The sequence below is a fragment of the Tiliqua scincoides genome, chromosome 5, assembly GCF_035046505.1.
Source record: "Tiliqua scincoides isolate rTilSci1 chromosome 5, rTilSci1.hap2, whole genome shotgun sequence".
In the NCBI taxonomy this organism is placed as follows: Eukaryota; Metazoa; Chordata; class Lepidosauria; order Squamata; family Scincidae; genus Tiliqua; species Tiliqua scincoides.
Window position 1 is genome coordinate 115,575,948 of NC_089825.1, and position 13,673 is coordinate 115,589,620.

General features: G+C 44.6%; 1 pseudogene; it reads right to left on the reverse strand.

Moving 5' to 3' along the window:
* Nucleotides 1-1,464: 1,464 nt before the first annotated feature.
* Nucleotides 1,465-12,439, reverse strand: LOC136653315 (vomeronasal type-2 receptor 26-like; annotated as a pseudogene).
* Between the last annotated feature and the right edge of the window lie 1,234 nt (nt 12,440-13,673).

A 13,673-nucleotide genomic window follows, 5' to 3' on the forward strand; every position in this document is an offset into this window, starting at 1 on the left:
CCAGTACAACCAGTACAACCAGGGTACAACCAGTCCCTGTGTCTGGTTGGAACTAACCTACCCTGCTATTTGCGCCAGTCAGTGCCAGCTTCTGGATCACTGCACGAGGTCCTGTGTGCAATGTGGAAGCCACAAAGAAAATAAGCAAGCACACCGTGATACAGACAGAGTTGAGACTGCACATGTGAGGACTCACTTCCAAGTCAGTGGCCCCAAACTCCAATTGTCCTTAGTCATGGAGATGTGTGACTCAGGTCACGCATGAGTCACACAAACACGTGTTTGGCAATTCTGACTCAAATTAATTGACTCAAGTTCCCATCCCCGGTGAGCTGACACTTTGGAATGGCCACAACTTCTGCAGCAGTCAATGAGGGATCAGGTTAGAACTGCCAAGACTCTGCAGGGGTCATAATCACTGACACCCTATGAAGCTTGAGTAACTTTCTGTAGATTTGGGCCAGAGAAACGTATGTTGCTCATGAAATTCCTAGCTACAGTGAATCTAAAATGCAGTTGGAAGTGTTAAGGTTTTTGTATAAATTATGAGAGATGATTGTTGTAGGATCCCAGTCTTGTCCCAATGTGAGCAGGTTGCAAGAAAACACATCAAATAGAGCAGAGTACTTTCAGCAGTTGTATTGAGCAAGGGATATTACATTCAGAGTAGTCATTCAACAGTCCAAGAGTCAGCACGGAGAGCAGTCAGTTCCAGTATAACAAGTCCAAATCAGTTTCCAATAATACACAGTCAAAGGTTCAGTCCATAAGTCAGTAATATAATATACATACAATATCCAGCCTCCTCAGTCACTGGCAGCAGTTCAACAGTTACTCCATCAACTCCCCTACTGCTGCCCTGGAAACTACATCAGACTAACCTTATATAGTTAGCTCAGCCAATCAGTACTGGTTTGGTCACACCCAGGGTGTGTCTGTCCCAGGTGCTTGCTGATTCCACTGATTCAGCAATCCACACCTGCTCCCTGAACCAACTTGTAAGCTGTGGTTCTGCTTCCCTCAGAACTCAAGCTGACAGGAAGATCAAAACATCTATGGGTAAATGGAAAGAACAGAGGCCCAAGGTTTGGGGACAGCTCTCAGGTCACACACAAACATCAGCAGAGCAACTGTGGCAGCAATTCCTACCATACTGTTTCAAATATGTGTTTCCAAATATATGGCAATGTTTAGATTGTCCCTACATTGTAGGGTTGGCTTGTGATTCATTCCTTGAAAGTGCAAGTAATTTGGGTCGTTTAAATGACTCTTGCTTGATTACCCCCAACTAGGTCATCCCGGACAAATGAACATTTTTTAAATTATTATTTAGAAAATACTAAAACAAGATTCAGTCAAAAATGTTTAGGCTACATCTGCAAGCAGTAAAAGAGGAGAAAAATATTTGAATATACTTAGAGAAACTACTAATATAGTTCTAGGCACATCATATTATATGTATATTTAATATTTTCTCCTAATTAACTGTTCCCTGTTGTTCAGCTCAGGCTTCAGTGCAATAATATAACATTTGAGGAAGAAGATACAACCCAACAAGCCAGCACTGGAGGCTAAGATGGAGAAGATCTCCACAGCTACTGTGAATTTTCCCTTGGTGCTTGTGTAGGTTGGTACAAAGGATAACCAAACACTGCAAAACACCAACATGCTGAATGTGATGAACTTGGCTTCATTGAAACTGTCTGGCAACTTTCTAGCAAGGAAAGCCACCATGAAACTGATCACCGCTAGGAAGCCCATGTAGCCCAGGACACAATAAAACATGCTCACAGACCCCTCATTACATTCTAGTATGATTGCCGCACTCATTGAGTACATGTCAGTGTCTGGGAATGGGGGAGAAGTTGCCAGCCACAGAACACAAATGACAACTTGGATAAGGGAGCAATAAAGGACCACAGAATAGGACATCCTTGCCCCCACCCATTTCCGCATCCTGCTTCCTGGTTTGGTAGCCATGAATGCCAAAACAACAGTGAAGGTTTTTGCTAGCACACAAGAAACAGCCACCGAGAAGATGATGCCAAAAGCTGTTTGTCGGAGGAGACATATCACCTTCTGAGGCTGGCCAATGAATAGCAACGCAGTAAGGAAACAGAGTAGGAGGGAGTTTAGCAGAATGTAGGTGAGGTTCCGGTTGTTGGCTTTCACAATAGGGGTGCTGTGGTGCTTCACAAACGTTCCAAGTACCAAAGCTGTGGATGCGGAAAAGGAAACAGATAAAATAGCTAAACTGATTCCCAAAGGTTCTCCATAAGACAGGAAGTGTATATCCTTGGCAATGCATAAATCCCGGTTCTTGTTTGGATAGTGAACTTGTGGGCACTTGAAACAGTCATCCGAGTCTGAAAAGTGAAAAGGTTTTGTCTCAGTTTGCTCAAGCAATGGTCTATTATCCAATAATATGAGAGAATTATGATCATGATGGATGACAGAAAGGAGGGGGCTTGATAACATACTGGTAGGGGTTTCTTTTTGTTGTTGTGTGCTTTTGTGAGAAAGGAATAAAACACAAAACACCACATTTTTGATGTTAAAATATCTGAATAAAAACACAAAACACAGCATTTTGATGTTTAAGTTATTTTGCAGAAATTATAATATATTACTTTTTCCAATAAGAAATACAGGGGTCCCCTGTATCTGTGGATACAAAAAAAATGGAAGTATCTTTATTTTTTTCAATTTAACAGTCGATCTGAGGACCGCAGAGTACACAGGTGAGCACTCATGGCCTCTGCAGGGCTCAGATGATCCTACAGAGGCGAGGGGAGCATAGCTCCCTATATGGTGTCTCCCCATATCCATGGATTCAGATATCCAGAGGGGGGATTTCTGGAATGGAACTTCTGAGGATATGGGGGCCTGACTGTAATGCTATGGCATCTGCTGACACAGTATCACCTACCAACCTTGTACATTTATAAAGCAATTGTAATTTATAATTATAATTTATTAAAATGCACCATTGGAATAAAAACACATAGCACCACAATTTGCTATTTTAATCAGGGAATTCTGGAAAAAAAAATCACCAAAAACACCCCCCCCCCCCATGTATTGGTTATCATTAATATCAAAGATGGCATTTTAATTTTTTTTTTTAACCTCACATTGCTTGTGTCCAGATCACTTCAAAGACATTTCTAGTGTTTGTGCCCATTGTCACGATCTGGAAAGCTCCTGGTATTATTTCTTTATTTAAAATCAAGTATATTCTGTTGTTTAATAAATGTTCTTAAGGCAGTTTATGATTTTAATATGTAGATATCATAAAAATAAAAAATAAAACAACCACCAAACTAACCTTTAAAATACTCATTTTAAAAAAAAGTTAGACACTAACTAAGGGCGCAATCGAGAGAAGAACTTGGGCCAGTGCAAGTCCCTTGCCCCAGCCCAGGAGGGTTGCAAATATGCCATAAAGCACATTTGCACTTCCTCACGAGCAAGCTGGAGGTGCTCTGGCACGCAGAGGCTGAATTCAGCCTCCGTGGCAGCTTCAGCAGTGAGCCAGTTGGGCCGATGCAAGGCTCTGGGATGGGCAGGAAGGAGGCAAGAGGGAGACATTCCAGGGTCAGGGAGGGCGGACAATGTGCAGCCCCAGGGGCAAGCGGGTGGGGAGCAGGAGGCGGGGCAAGGGGCCGGTAGTTATGCTGGATTCAAATCCCTGTTCCCGGAGAGGTTGGAGGGGCTTCAAGCTGCTCCGCTCTCCTTGGACTTGTGCCACTTATGGAGGTGGTGCAGGTCCAAGGAGACCCATAGGAACCAGAGTGCCTTACCCAGGGGTAGGGGGAAAAGTTTCCCCTTGCCTCTGGCTGAGCCGATTCTGGCCCCTATCCTGTGCTGGATGCAGCTCAAGCCTTTTGGCTTGCCTGTTCCCATGCAGAGTAGGATTGCGCCTTAAATGCTCAGCCTGTTAATTTAAATATCACTGAATGTCCAAGTAGACAGATAACTTTTCAATCAGCATTTCAAGGTCAATAGAGCAAATGCTGGAGAAAAAGATTGTCAATGTTCTACTACAGGTGTCTCTAAACTATTCAGTGGAAGGGCCGTATCAAATATCTGGCAGTGTCGAGGGCCAGAAAAAAAAATTAAATATAAAATTGAAATAAATACATTAGAGATTGAACTTAGATGAATGAATAAATGAATGGGCTCAAACGTCCAGGACTTCTCCAAGCACCAACACAGCCCAAGAAATAAAGCACACACTTAAATGGGTCCCCATTCCCCCACCCCACAAACACAATTCCAGTTGTGTTTGGTCAACTGGGCCAGAGGCCTCTCCAACTATACCATATGCTGTAGCCCTCAGTCTGACGTGGAAACCAATCTCTCAGACATCTTCCCTGAGGCTAGGAAATGGAGCTGCAACATGACATCTCTTACCTTTCTGGTTCGAAATCTTCCCTTCTGAACACGGGATGCAATCGTAACAGCAAAATGGCTTCCCTTCTTATTGTCTTCTGAAATAACCAGGGTGGCAGCTGGCAGTACACACAGAAAGGGGCAATGGCTATTTATAAATGGAAAACATAGAGTAGCAGTATGTAGAAAATGCATTTGAGGAATTTACATCACATTCGTTGATTGATGTTTTACCAAGTGGGCCTTTGGATGGTGGCTTACCAACAACAAGTTGAACAAGATTTACTTCTCCATAGATGTCCTTTAAGCAGCAACACAATAAATAACATTAAATAAATAAGCAAAGCGTTTTTTGTCCTGAAACCCTCCCTCAACTCAGATTGATATTGTCGTACCCTGCCCCAAAGGGCAGCGCCTGTCAGTAGACAGGAGTGGGTCTGTCCAATGCCGCTGAGACCAAATAAGCAAGACACTGAGAGTTGGAAGGCTATGAAGGCTGTTTATTGTCTCAGCAAGACATGTCTGTGGCCTCTGGGAGACTCAGCTCAAATCCAGAAGGCCCTTTTCAGAGGCATGGGACACTTTTTATACGATTCTCAGCTCTTTGTCTGAAATCTAGACTTCTTATTCTCTGAAAATCTGCATCATAGATGGGGCAAACTCTTAGTAGGCTGTAGATAACCTTAGAGACACCTCACAGGTGAGTTTCAAGTTACAGGTTTCCAAAAAAGGTGAAATGAAACAATTAAACATATTGAGTTACAAAGTTTTCAAAAGCCAGCAGGGGGTGCTATAGTATCATTTTATCCAGTATTGACCCAGTGTTGACCCAGTGCTGAACCTTCCAATTATACAGATTGTTTTACGGGTAACATCATTAAAAGAGGGTATAAACACAGGTGTAAAGACGTCATCTTTGGCAGAACTTCAGACCTGCTGCTTGGTGTGCCTATCTCGTTAGTGCGCCCTGATACGGTCCTTTTATCTTTTACACTTGTTGCTTAACATAGCCTCTGGTTCCTTTTATTAAAAGGGGTTTTCAGAAGCTTTACTAAACAAAAACTTCTATAGCTTAATTCTATATAACTATTGTGACCCGTTACCTTGAGTACATTGGTATTAAGGGATATGTCTTTTGCCCTAAAAAGCATGAAAGAAGAACAATTTTAAAACTATAAGTGGACACAGGCAGACTGTCCTTGCTAAGACGTGTATTCTTCTGCCAAAATGAGGCCTATCTGCTCATTGCCTAGCTAGCATCTTTATCTATTTCAGTTGCAATTCAAACAGAGAGCCTTCAAAGGCAGAAGTTTCCCTGGTACTTTCCACTTCTCCCTTTCATCTTCTCGCCCCCTCCTTACTTTCAAAGAGTGAGTAGCCTGGTCTCACTTTGACTTGTTCAAGGATGGTTGCTTTTCTGATTAAAATGTGTGCTGTCTTCTAAAGTTCATCTCTTGCAGGTGTCTGTGGTTAGCTAGCTAGACACTTTGTTAGTTTGCCAAGAAAGAATCTTGACATTTTGCAGAGCAGTTAATTCTTTTAAGCTTCTCCCCTAAGTTCATGCTTTTCCTGTCTTCTTCTTGCCTTCTTCCTCCCCCTTTTTGTCTCTTTGTTGCACTGTATTTATGGTTGCTACAGGTTTGGCTGGGGGGGGGGGGTCTGAGACAGTTACTTGTTGTTTTTGCTTTTTCTTGACATCAGCAGATCTTGGAAGCCACCATTTTATTTTGCCACACTGTCTTGGATGTAGCTACCATATTTTCCTGCACAGTGCTCTAGAGCAGGGGTGCCCAAACCCCAGCCCCGGGGCCACTTGTGGCCCTCAAGGCCTCTCTATGCAGCCCTCAGGGAGCCCCTAGTCTCCAATGAGCCTCTGGCCCTCTGGAGATTTGTTGGAGCCCACACTGGCCCGACACATCTGCTCTCAGCGTGAGGGCAACTGTTTGGCCTCTCGAGTGAGCTGTGAGATGAGGGCTCCCTCCACTGCTTGTTTCACATCTGTGATGCAGCAGCAGCAGCAAAGCAAAGGCCAGCCTTGCTTTGTGCAAGGCCTTTTATAGGCCTTGAGCTATTGCAAGACCTTCATTCATTCATAAAAGTTCATCTTTAATATATTCATTTATGTAAATTTATTCAAATTTGAAATGTAAATTAATTCGGCCCCCGACACGGTGTCAGAGAGATGATGTGGCCCTCCTGCCAAAAACTTTGGACACCCCTGCTCTAGAGCAATCCTAAACCAAGCGTCTGGCAGCTTCCATGAGAAAGCCAAGCATATACGTATATCATTTCACCAGGGCAAGGGAGCACCTCCATGCAAAATGTGTAATTAATGGGTAAAAATGCCACTCCTTTCCCCACATTCTTTGCCAAGTTCTGCTACGTGTGACTGTCGAGCGGGCATCACCCAATTGACTGTCAGGTAGAGGGGAAGTGATTAGAGTGCTGCTATTCAGCACATCTACCTCTATACATCATTCTGATTCTGGCAAGCCAGGACCTAACCCATCCACATGTTGATAGAGTCAACGGTTAACCGGTTACAGTTTGAGGCCTGGTAGGAATTTTTTGTTTCCCTTTTGAATGACCATGGAATGGAGTCCCCCCACCACCACAGACTGTGCTCATGGGGGTGTTAGCCATGTAGGTCAAGGCTGACATATGCAGTGCAGGATAGAGAATAGAAGAAGTCTTCTAGTGTCTGCCTTTGACAAGCAAGAGTCTGAAGGAACTGATCTCAAGTGGTTTTCAGGCTTGGGGATGGAGGTGGGCTTCATCAGGCTTGAATTTCAGTGCCTAATATTCCCCAATGCCTATCAGGCTTGGGGAATGTGGGGTAATTCAGCTCCCTTATCCCCATTTCCAGAGTTTGGCAGTGAGAAAGCCACAATCCCAGGCTTGGAGCCAAGGTGGTTTTGTCCAAGGGGATCTCGGCACCATGTAATGTACCCACAGGGGGCTGGAGTGTCTTAGGCAGGACCTGCTTCATTTATTATCTGTTCCAATAAACTTGACCTATTTGTTATCAAATTGCATTGCCACATGTATTTTTTTTTTTTTTTTTTTGGAGGGGGGGATACATGGGTGAGGGGATTCTGAAATATCTTGCGAGACAAAAATATATCCACCAGTTGCCAAAACAGCAACAATGTGGGTTGCAAAGAAGTCTCCAAGAACAAGGAATTTCACAACCTTGGGCCTCAAATGAAAAGGCCCTGTCCTTAGATCCCAAAATGTGGAACTAATGGATAAGAATGGGCTCCTGGAAATGATTTCCATTGATAACTCTTTGGGTTTGAAATGAAGTATAGGTGGTGCCTTGGGAGCAGCAGGGGATCCATTTCCAGACCCCCTGTAGATACTAAAATCTGCAGATAATCATATCCACAGTTCTCCCCACCTGCTATTCTCTGAACGCGACCAGAGCTCTGTTCCAGTCATATTCAGAGGTCTTTCTGAGGGCCGAGGAGGCCGTGCGTGGCCTTCCTGACCCTCAGGAGGTTCTCTAAGGCCTCTAGAAGGCCAAAAATAGGCACTTGTGATTTTCAGCTGAAAACCAGAAGTACCAATTTTCAACCTTCTGGAGGCATTCTGAGGGCTGGGGAGGCCAGAAGGGCCTTTGAATGCAACCAGAGCTCAGGTGGGAAGCGATTGGAGCACAGCAGATTAGGGGATCTGCAGGTTCAGGACCTGCAGGGAGGTAAAACTGTGGGTCCCAAATCCTCAGATAAAGAGGCACCATCTGTAGTAAGACAAAATGAACAGAGTGGGCCTGATTTAGCTGTTTTTCATTCCAAAGTAAATGTGCAACCTTTGAGAACACCTAGTAGCCATAATATTATGACTGACTACATATTGAGTTTTTCCTCTTTGTGCTTAAGGGATGAGATAATGATGCTCAGTGTCTTCTTAGGTCTTAAAATTTTTCTTAGCCAAACAGTAAAATGACATAGCAGGACATACACACTGAGTATTGAAAACCAAGTGCTTCTCCATTGAATTTCAAATTATGCATAAAAATGTGTGTTCATTCAACACTGGGAGATTTTTCCAAATCACCTGGGACAGCTCCTACCTGGTTAAAACTGCTGGGCCATATGATGGCATCATCATGAATGGTGAGTGCTTTGTCAGGGGATGCTTGAGGATCCATCTGTCCAACTTTCACTCTCTGAAAGGACTGGTTTGGGAAAGTCACCCAGTTGATAATATCAAAGCCAGCTACCAGTTCCCCATTCTGATTAAATGAAATCTTGTCCCCAGCACTGTTGTTAAATGACACTCTCTTTAAAAAGTGGTGGAGCTGGATTAGAAAAGAAAGCTCAAAGAGTTTCCCTGAAGATGTCAATGGACCACATAATAAGCTACCCTTACACAGTGGAACAAGTGGTTGATCTAGCACACTAACCTCAGGTGTCCAGGGTCTCATGCAAAAGTCTCATAAACTGCTACATGGGATCACTTATCCAGATATACCGGGAACAGAAGTTGATTTCTTCCATATACAAAATATGTTCAGTACTGCCAAGATATTCTTCATTAAATAGGCCATACAGCTGTAAAGTCCTGGACCCTATATTGTTCATGCTAGCAGTGTCTTTCTTATTCTCCAGGGGTTTGGGCAGATTCAAAAGTATATGTATGGAATGATTGCTCCATGGGATTTTCTAAATGTATGCTTTTTTTCTATTAGGAGCAGAGCAGTGAGCATTTTTGTGGTGGTAAGAATGGACAGGTGCTCCTGCACCCACAGATAATCCATTCCAGGCTCCCCTGTGGATACAGAAACTGTGAATATGAGGGAACCTGATACTGACTGTACTCTACTCCAACCACCCATTCCATACCCCTTGCCTTCCATTTCTTCATTAGCAAGTACACATGTTTCTTGCTCTTACAGATGCTAGAATGTGACAAGCAGGCAGGGCCTGCATGCTAAGAAGGTTAACAGGAAACAGGAAGTCTGCCTGCTTATAGAACCTGGGAAGTAATGCACGTGGGGGCCCCATGGAGAGCTGCAGATAATGGAATCTACAGATTTGTGGATACGAGGTGGGGTGGATGCCTGTAATGCACTTATAGTATACCCCAAGAGATATGGGGTGTACAGTAATAATCCTCAATTTTTCTAGGTTGCAGACTATATCATTACTTTAAAGAAATGAAAAGATACGTGAAAGATCAATATATAGTATTTTGAACTTGTGAGAAGAATGAAGGCGAGTTCGTGAAAACCTTCTCAAGAAACAATTTCTGGAAACACAGACCAGTGGGCCTTCACTGTATCCAGTGCAAGTTTTGGGCTGCTCATGGGTCAACTCAAGGCAAGGGAAGGCTTTTCCCCTTACCCCAGGGAGAGCCACAGCAGTCCAGTGGGGCTACTTGGATCTGCACCACCTAAAGAGGCGGCGCAAATCCAAGCAGCCTGGGACTGCCTCGGGCCGCTTGGGGAAGGACTAGGATCTGGCATGTGCCCCCTGGAATGCCCGCCGCCCACCCTTCTACCATCCTGAAATGCCTCCCCCCCACTCCCACCCTCCACACATCCCTCCCAACCCCCGCAGTGATAGAGCTCGGCTGATGCAAACTCAGCATCCCCGGGGCCCAGGTCAGTGCGGGGAGGCCAGCACACATCCGTGAGCCAGCCTAGGTCCCCTCATGTCAGCCTGAAAGTGCTTCATGGCACTTCTGTGATGACGTTGGGCTGGTGCAAGGGACTTAGGTTGGCCCCAGGGTGTCTCTGGATTGCACCCCAAGACATGCTGTTCTAGCCACAGGTATTGTTCTCTGCTGTATCCATTTCACATGAAACCCTACCTGCCATGGCTGTTGATCCTGAAGTTTTATTTTTGCCCTTAGTGCCATTGCCCGGTGCTGAAGTTTGCTTGATTGCATAGCATGTAAGGCATGGGCCACAGCATAGACCGCGTTGTAGATGTTGTAGCTGTGACCAGTCATGCTCATGTCAAAGAAAGCCCCAGGAAGGCTCTCCAGTTTCTCTTTCCCGGTGCATAGTGTCTCAGCTTCCTCACCACCAAAAGGATTTTCAAATGTGCAGTCAAAAGCCTGTGCCCAGAAATCCCTCAAAAATTCATCTTCTGTGGTGGAGAAATGGTTTCTAGTTTGAAGGAAATTTTGGAATCCAAACACTTCTTTTGAGTGAACAGCAAAAGAAAGAGCACCACGAAGGGCTTGTATGTCCCAACTCCTTTGGAAGTGCAGTGCTGTCAGCTCCATTTGGACTGTCATAATCCAGACCTTACCTTTGGGCTCTGCGGCCACGAATTCTAGTTCTGGTAAATGCAGCAACAATCGGAAATGTAATATATGTTCTTCATATACAAGCACTGCATTAGCCATGCTGCTCATTGAAAGATGATATATTCTCGTCATCTGGTCCAGTAGGTCATAAAGCCCACCAAGAGAAATTGGCACTATTCTTTCTACAAAGTCAACACAGACTCCGCTCAGAGGATACATTTCAAGTACAGCCTGTACAAATCGGTGCCCGTTGTCATCATTTGCAGCAAGGACCCCGATCCAGGTCCACTTGAAATGCAGGAGTAGTTGAAGAATTCCTTGATATAGGTAGGCTTCACTTGAAACCATCTGGTAGTAGGAAAGGGGTTCAGAGTTATCTCTCATCTGAGTTGAGCCATATGTAAACTACAAGAAAAGGAAGTGGATGAGTGGGGAGGAGAGTGAAAAATAAAACTTATCTACATGATTTGTAATGGTTTAAGAAACAGTTCCTAAACGATAATGGTTACCACACTTCCAATTGGTGTCTTTAGTAAATATTTAAGAACAAGGAGGATTCAACAAATATGTGACATCCTAGTTTATACTCAACATGTCATTTTCTGTTTCCAAATCACAAAGTCACACCTGGAATAAATTTAGACTTGAACATATCATTGCATTGCCGTGTTACACTCAGACATCCTACCTGTGGAATTTTGTAGATGGACAGGATGCCTTCCACATAGAGGGATGTTTCAGGGTATAGAGTCCCAATGACTGCTATGGAATTGTTCTGGATGCTACACCTGTAGTTGGGGATAAACCTGTCCTGTGTAGAGAGAAGTTCCATTGTAGCCTGATAGGTCCACCAAGAAATGTGGTAATTGTCATAGATCCAGAAGCCCAAGGTGACATTTTTCAAGATCTGGTGGTTTGCATTGATCTCCTTCACAGCAAATACCAAAGCCAGGATATGCTGGTAGTTCTTTGTTACTACACTACAATGAGAATCACATCCTGTATCACATGTCAATTTTGCACTTAACAAAATCATTGCCATTGAGTTCCACTTCACCAAGACATCTGCTTTAATAAATGAAATCATCTCACTTAATTTGGCTCTTTTATGATCAGACACAAAACCATAAATCAGGGGCAGATCCAGTGTTTGTTTGTTGTTGTTGTTTTTTTGGGGTGGGGGAATGGGACCATGAGCACTATCAACTCCAGAGCCAAGGTCAACCAGGCAGGTAGATCTGGGCTCCCACCTGGACTTTGAGTCTAGCTCTACTGGTTGGGTAGACCAGATGAACTTCTGTCCTCTGTGGCTGAGGTTTGCTGGATGAGTAGACCTGGGCTCCCGCCCAGATTTGAAACCCATATCTACCTGCCGGGTAGACCTGGGCTCCCATTCTGCCTCTTCCAGGCTGGTAGACCTAGCTTTCTGGCTGTGTTTGGGCTGACTATATAAAATCCTAGCAAGGCTAATTACCATCTGTAAAACTGACTTACTTGACAATTTGACATACACACGCACACAGGCACACAGAGAGAAAAACAGAAAAAGACATTGTTCTCACAGTGATTCACCAATAACTGATTGACGGGGATGTTCATGGAAGTTTCCTCGCTCAGTAGCCATGAAGATGTGAGAGGTGATGCCACTGATGACCAGCTCACCAGGTTGCAAGTAGCTGCGAAGAGCTAAGAGAGGATCTCCAGTATTGCAGTTCACCTCCCTAGTTTTGCCGCTCACATGGGGCAGCAGCAACAAGAGCAGCAAGACCTTTAATGCCACCATCCCGGATGCAAAGGTTTCCTGAAGGCAGAGATATCTTTGCTTCCAGGACTTCCTAGAGACTCCAAGAGTTCACCAGTCAGTGCATGCTTTGATGATCATTCCCTCATATTCTGATGTGGAGATCAGAAGGATGAAATCTTGCCTCTCTTTCGGGCCTAGCCACAAATCTGCATTGTAGGAGGGATATTTCTATTTTCTCTTGGCCTATAGTTGACTAGTGATCATTGACCCTCTGTGGGGTTTAAGGAGCTGAAGTAATCACTGTCATTTTGATAATTACAGAAGGAGCAGTTCCACCTGTCCCTCTTCATCTTTTCTCTGTGGCCTTGCTGAAGGAAACATGTTTGCCATCTGTAAACACAAGTCTTCTCCAAATCAGTCATGGGACAGAAGTAAATAGTCATACTGTATGAGATTGAGCAACAAGAGAATGCTGCATCAAAATGAATAGGATGACATATGTGTATGACAATAGGATGACATAGATGAGTTTGAGAGCCTGACAATAGGATGACATATATGAGTTTGAGAGCCTGTAAGTGCTTGCACGGGTAGGAGGAAGGCAGTGACGCAATGCCCAGCATCGCGCTGGTGTGGAGGGGTGCAGGCACATTTCCACTCACCCTTGCCTGTAGCAGCCTCTTGGGGTTCAGGGAAGCCTGGCACCAGCCTCAGCAAGGCTCTCCATGCAGCGCAGACCCCTGCAAAATGCAATCGCGACCAGTTCCTGTTTCTCGATTGCAAAACCAGGGGTCTGTGCTGTGTGGAGAGCCTTGCTGAAGCTGGTGCCAGGCTCTTCCAACTCCCAGGAGGCTGCTGCAGGTGCAGGTGAATGGAAGTGTGCCCCTGCGCTCTGATCAGCGGCGTGATTCAGGAGATGTCATCTCTGCCTTCCCCCTCCTTGCCCCTTAAGGGGGCAGAACCCATGGTGCTCAGGCTGGGGCATTATGATGCCCCAGTTTGAGAACCACTGGTGTAGGGGAAATGGAACTTGTGTTTTTTATTATGATTATTACTTTTCTATACCACCCTGCCTCCAAGTAGCTTAGGGCAGTGCGCAGAACTCCTCTCCTCCTTTTGCCATCACAGCAACCCTCTGAGGTAGATTAGATGACTGGCTCAATATCATGAAAGAATCATGGAAGCATCATGGCTGAGCAGGGATTTGAACATGGATCTTCCAGATCTAAGTTCAACATCCAAACCACTCCACATCCTGCCTCTCAAAGGGTGT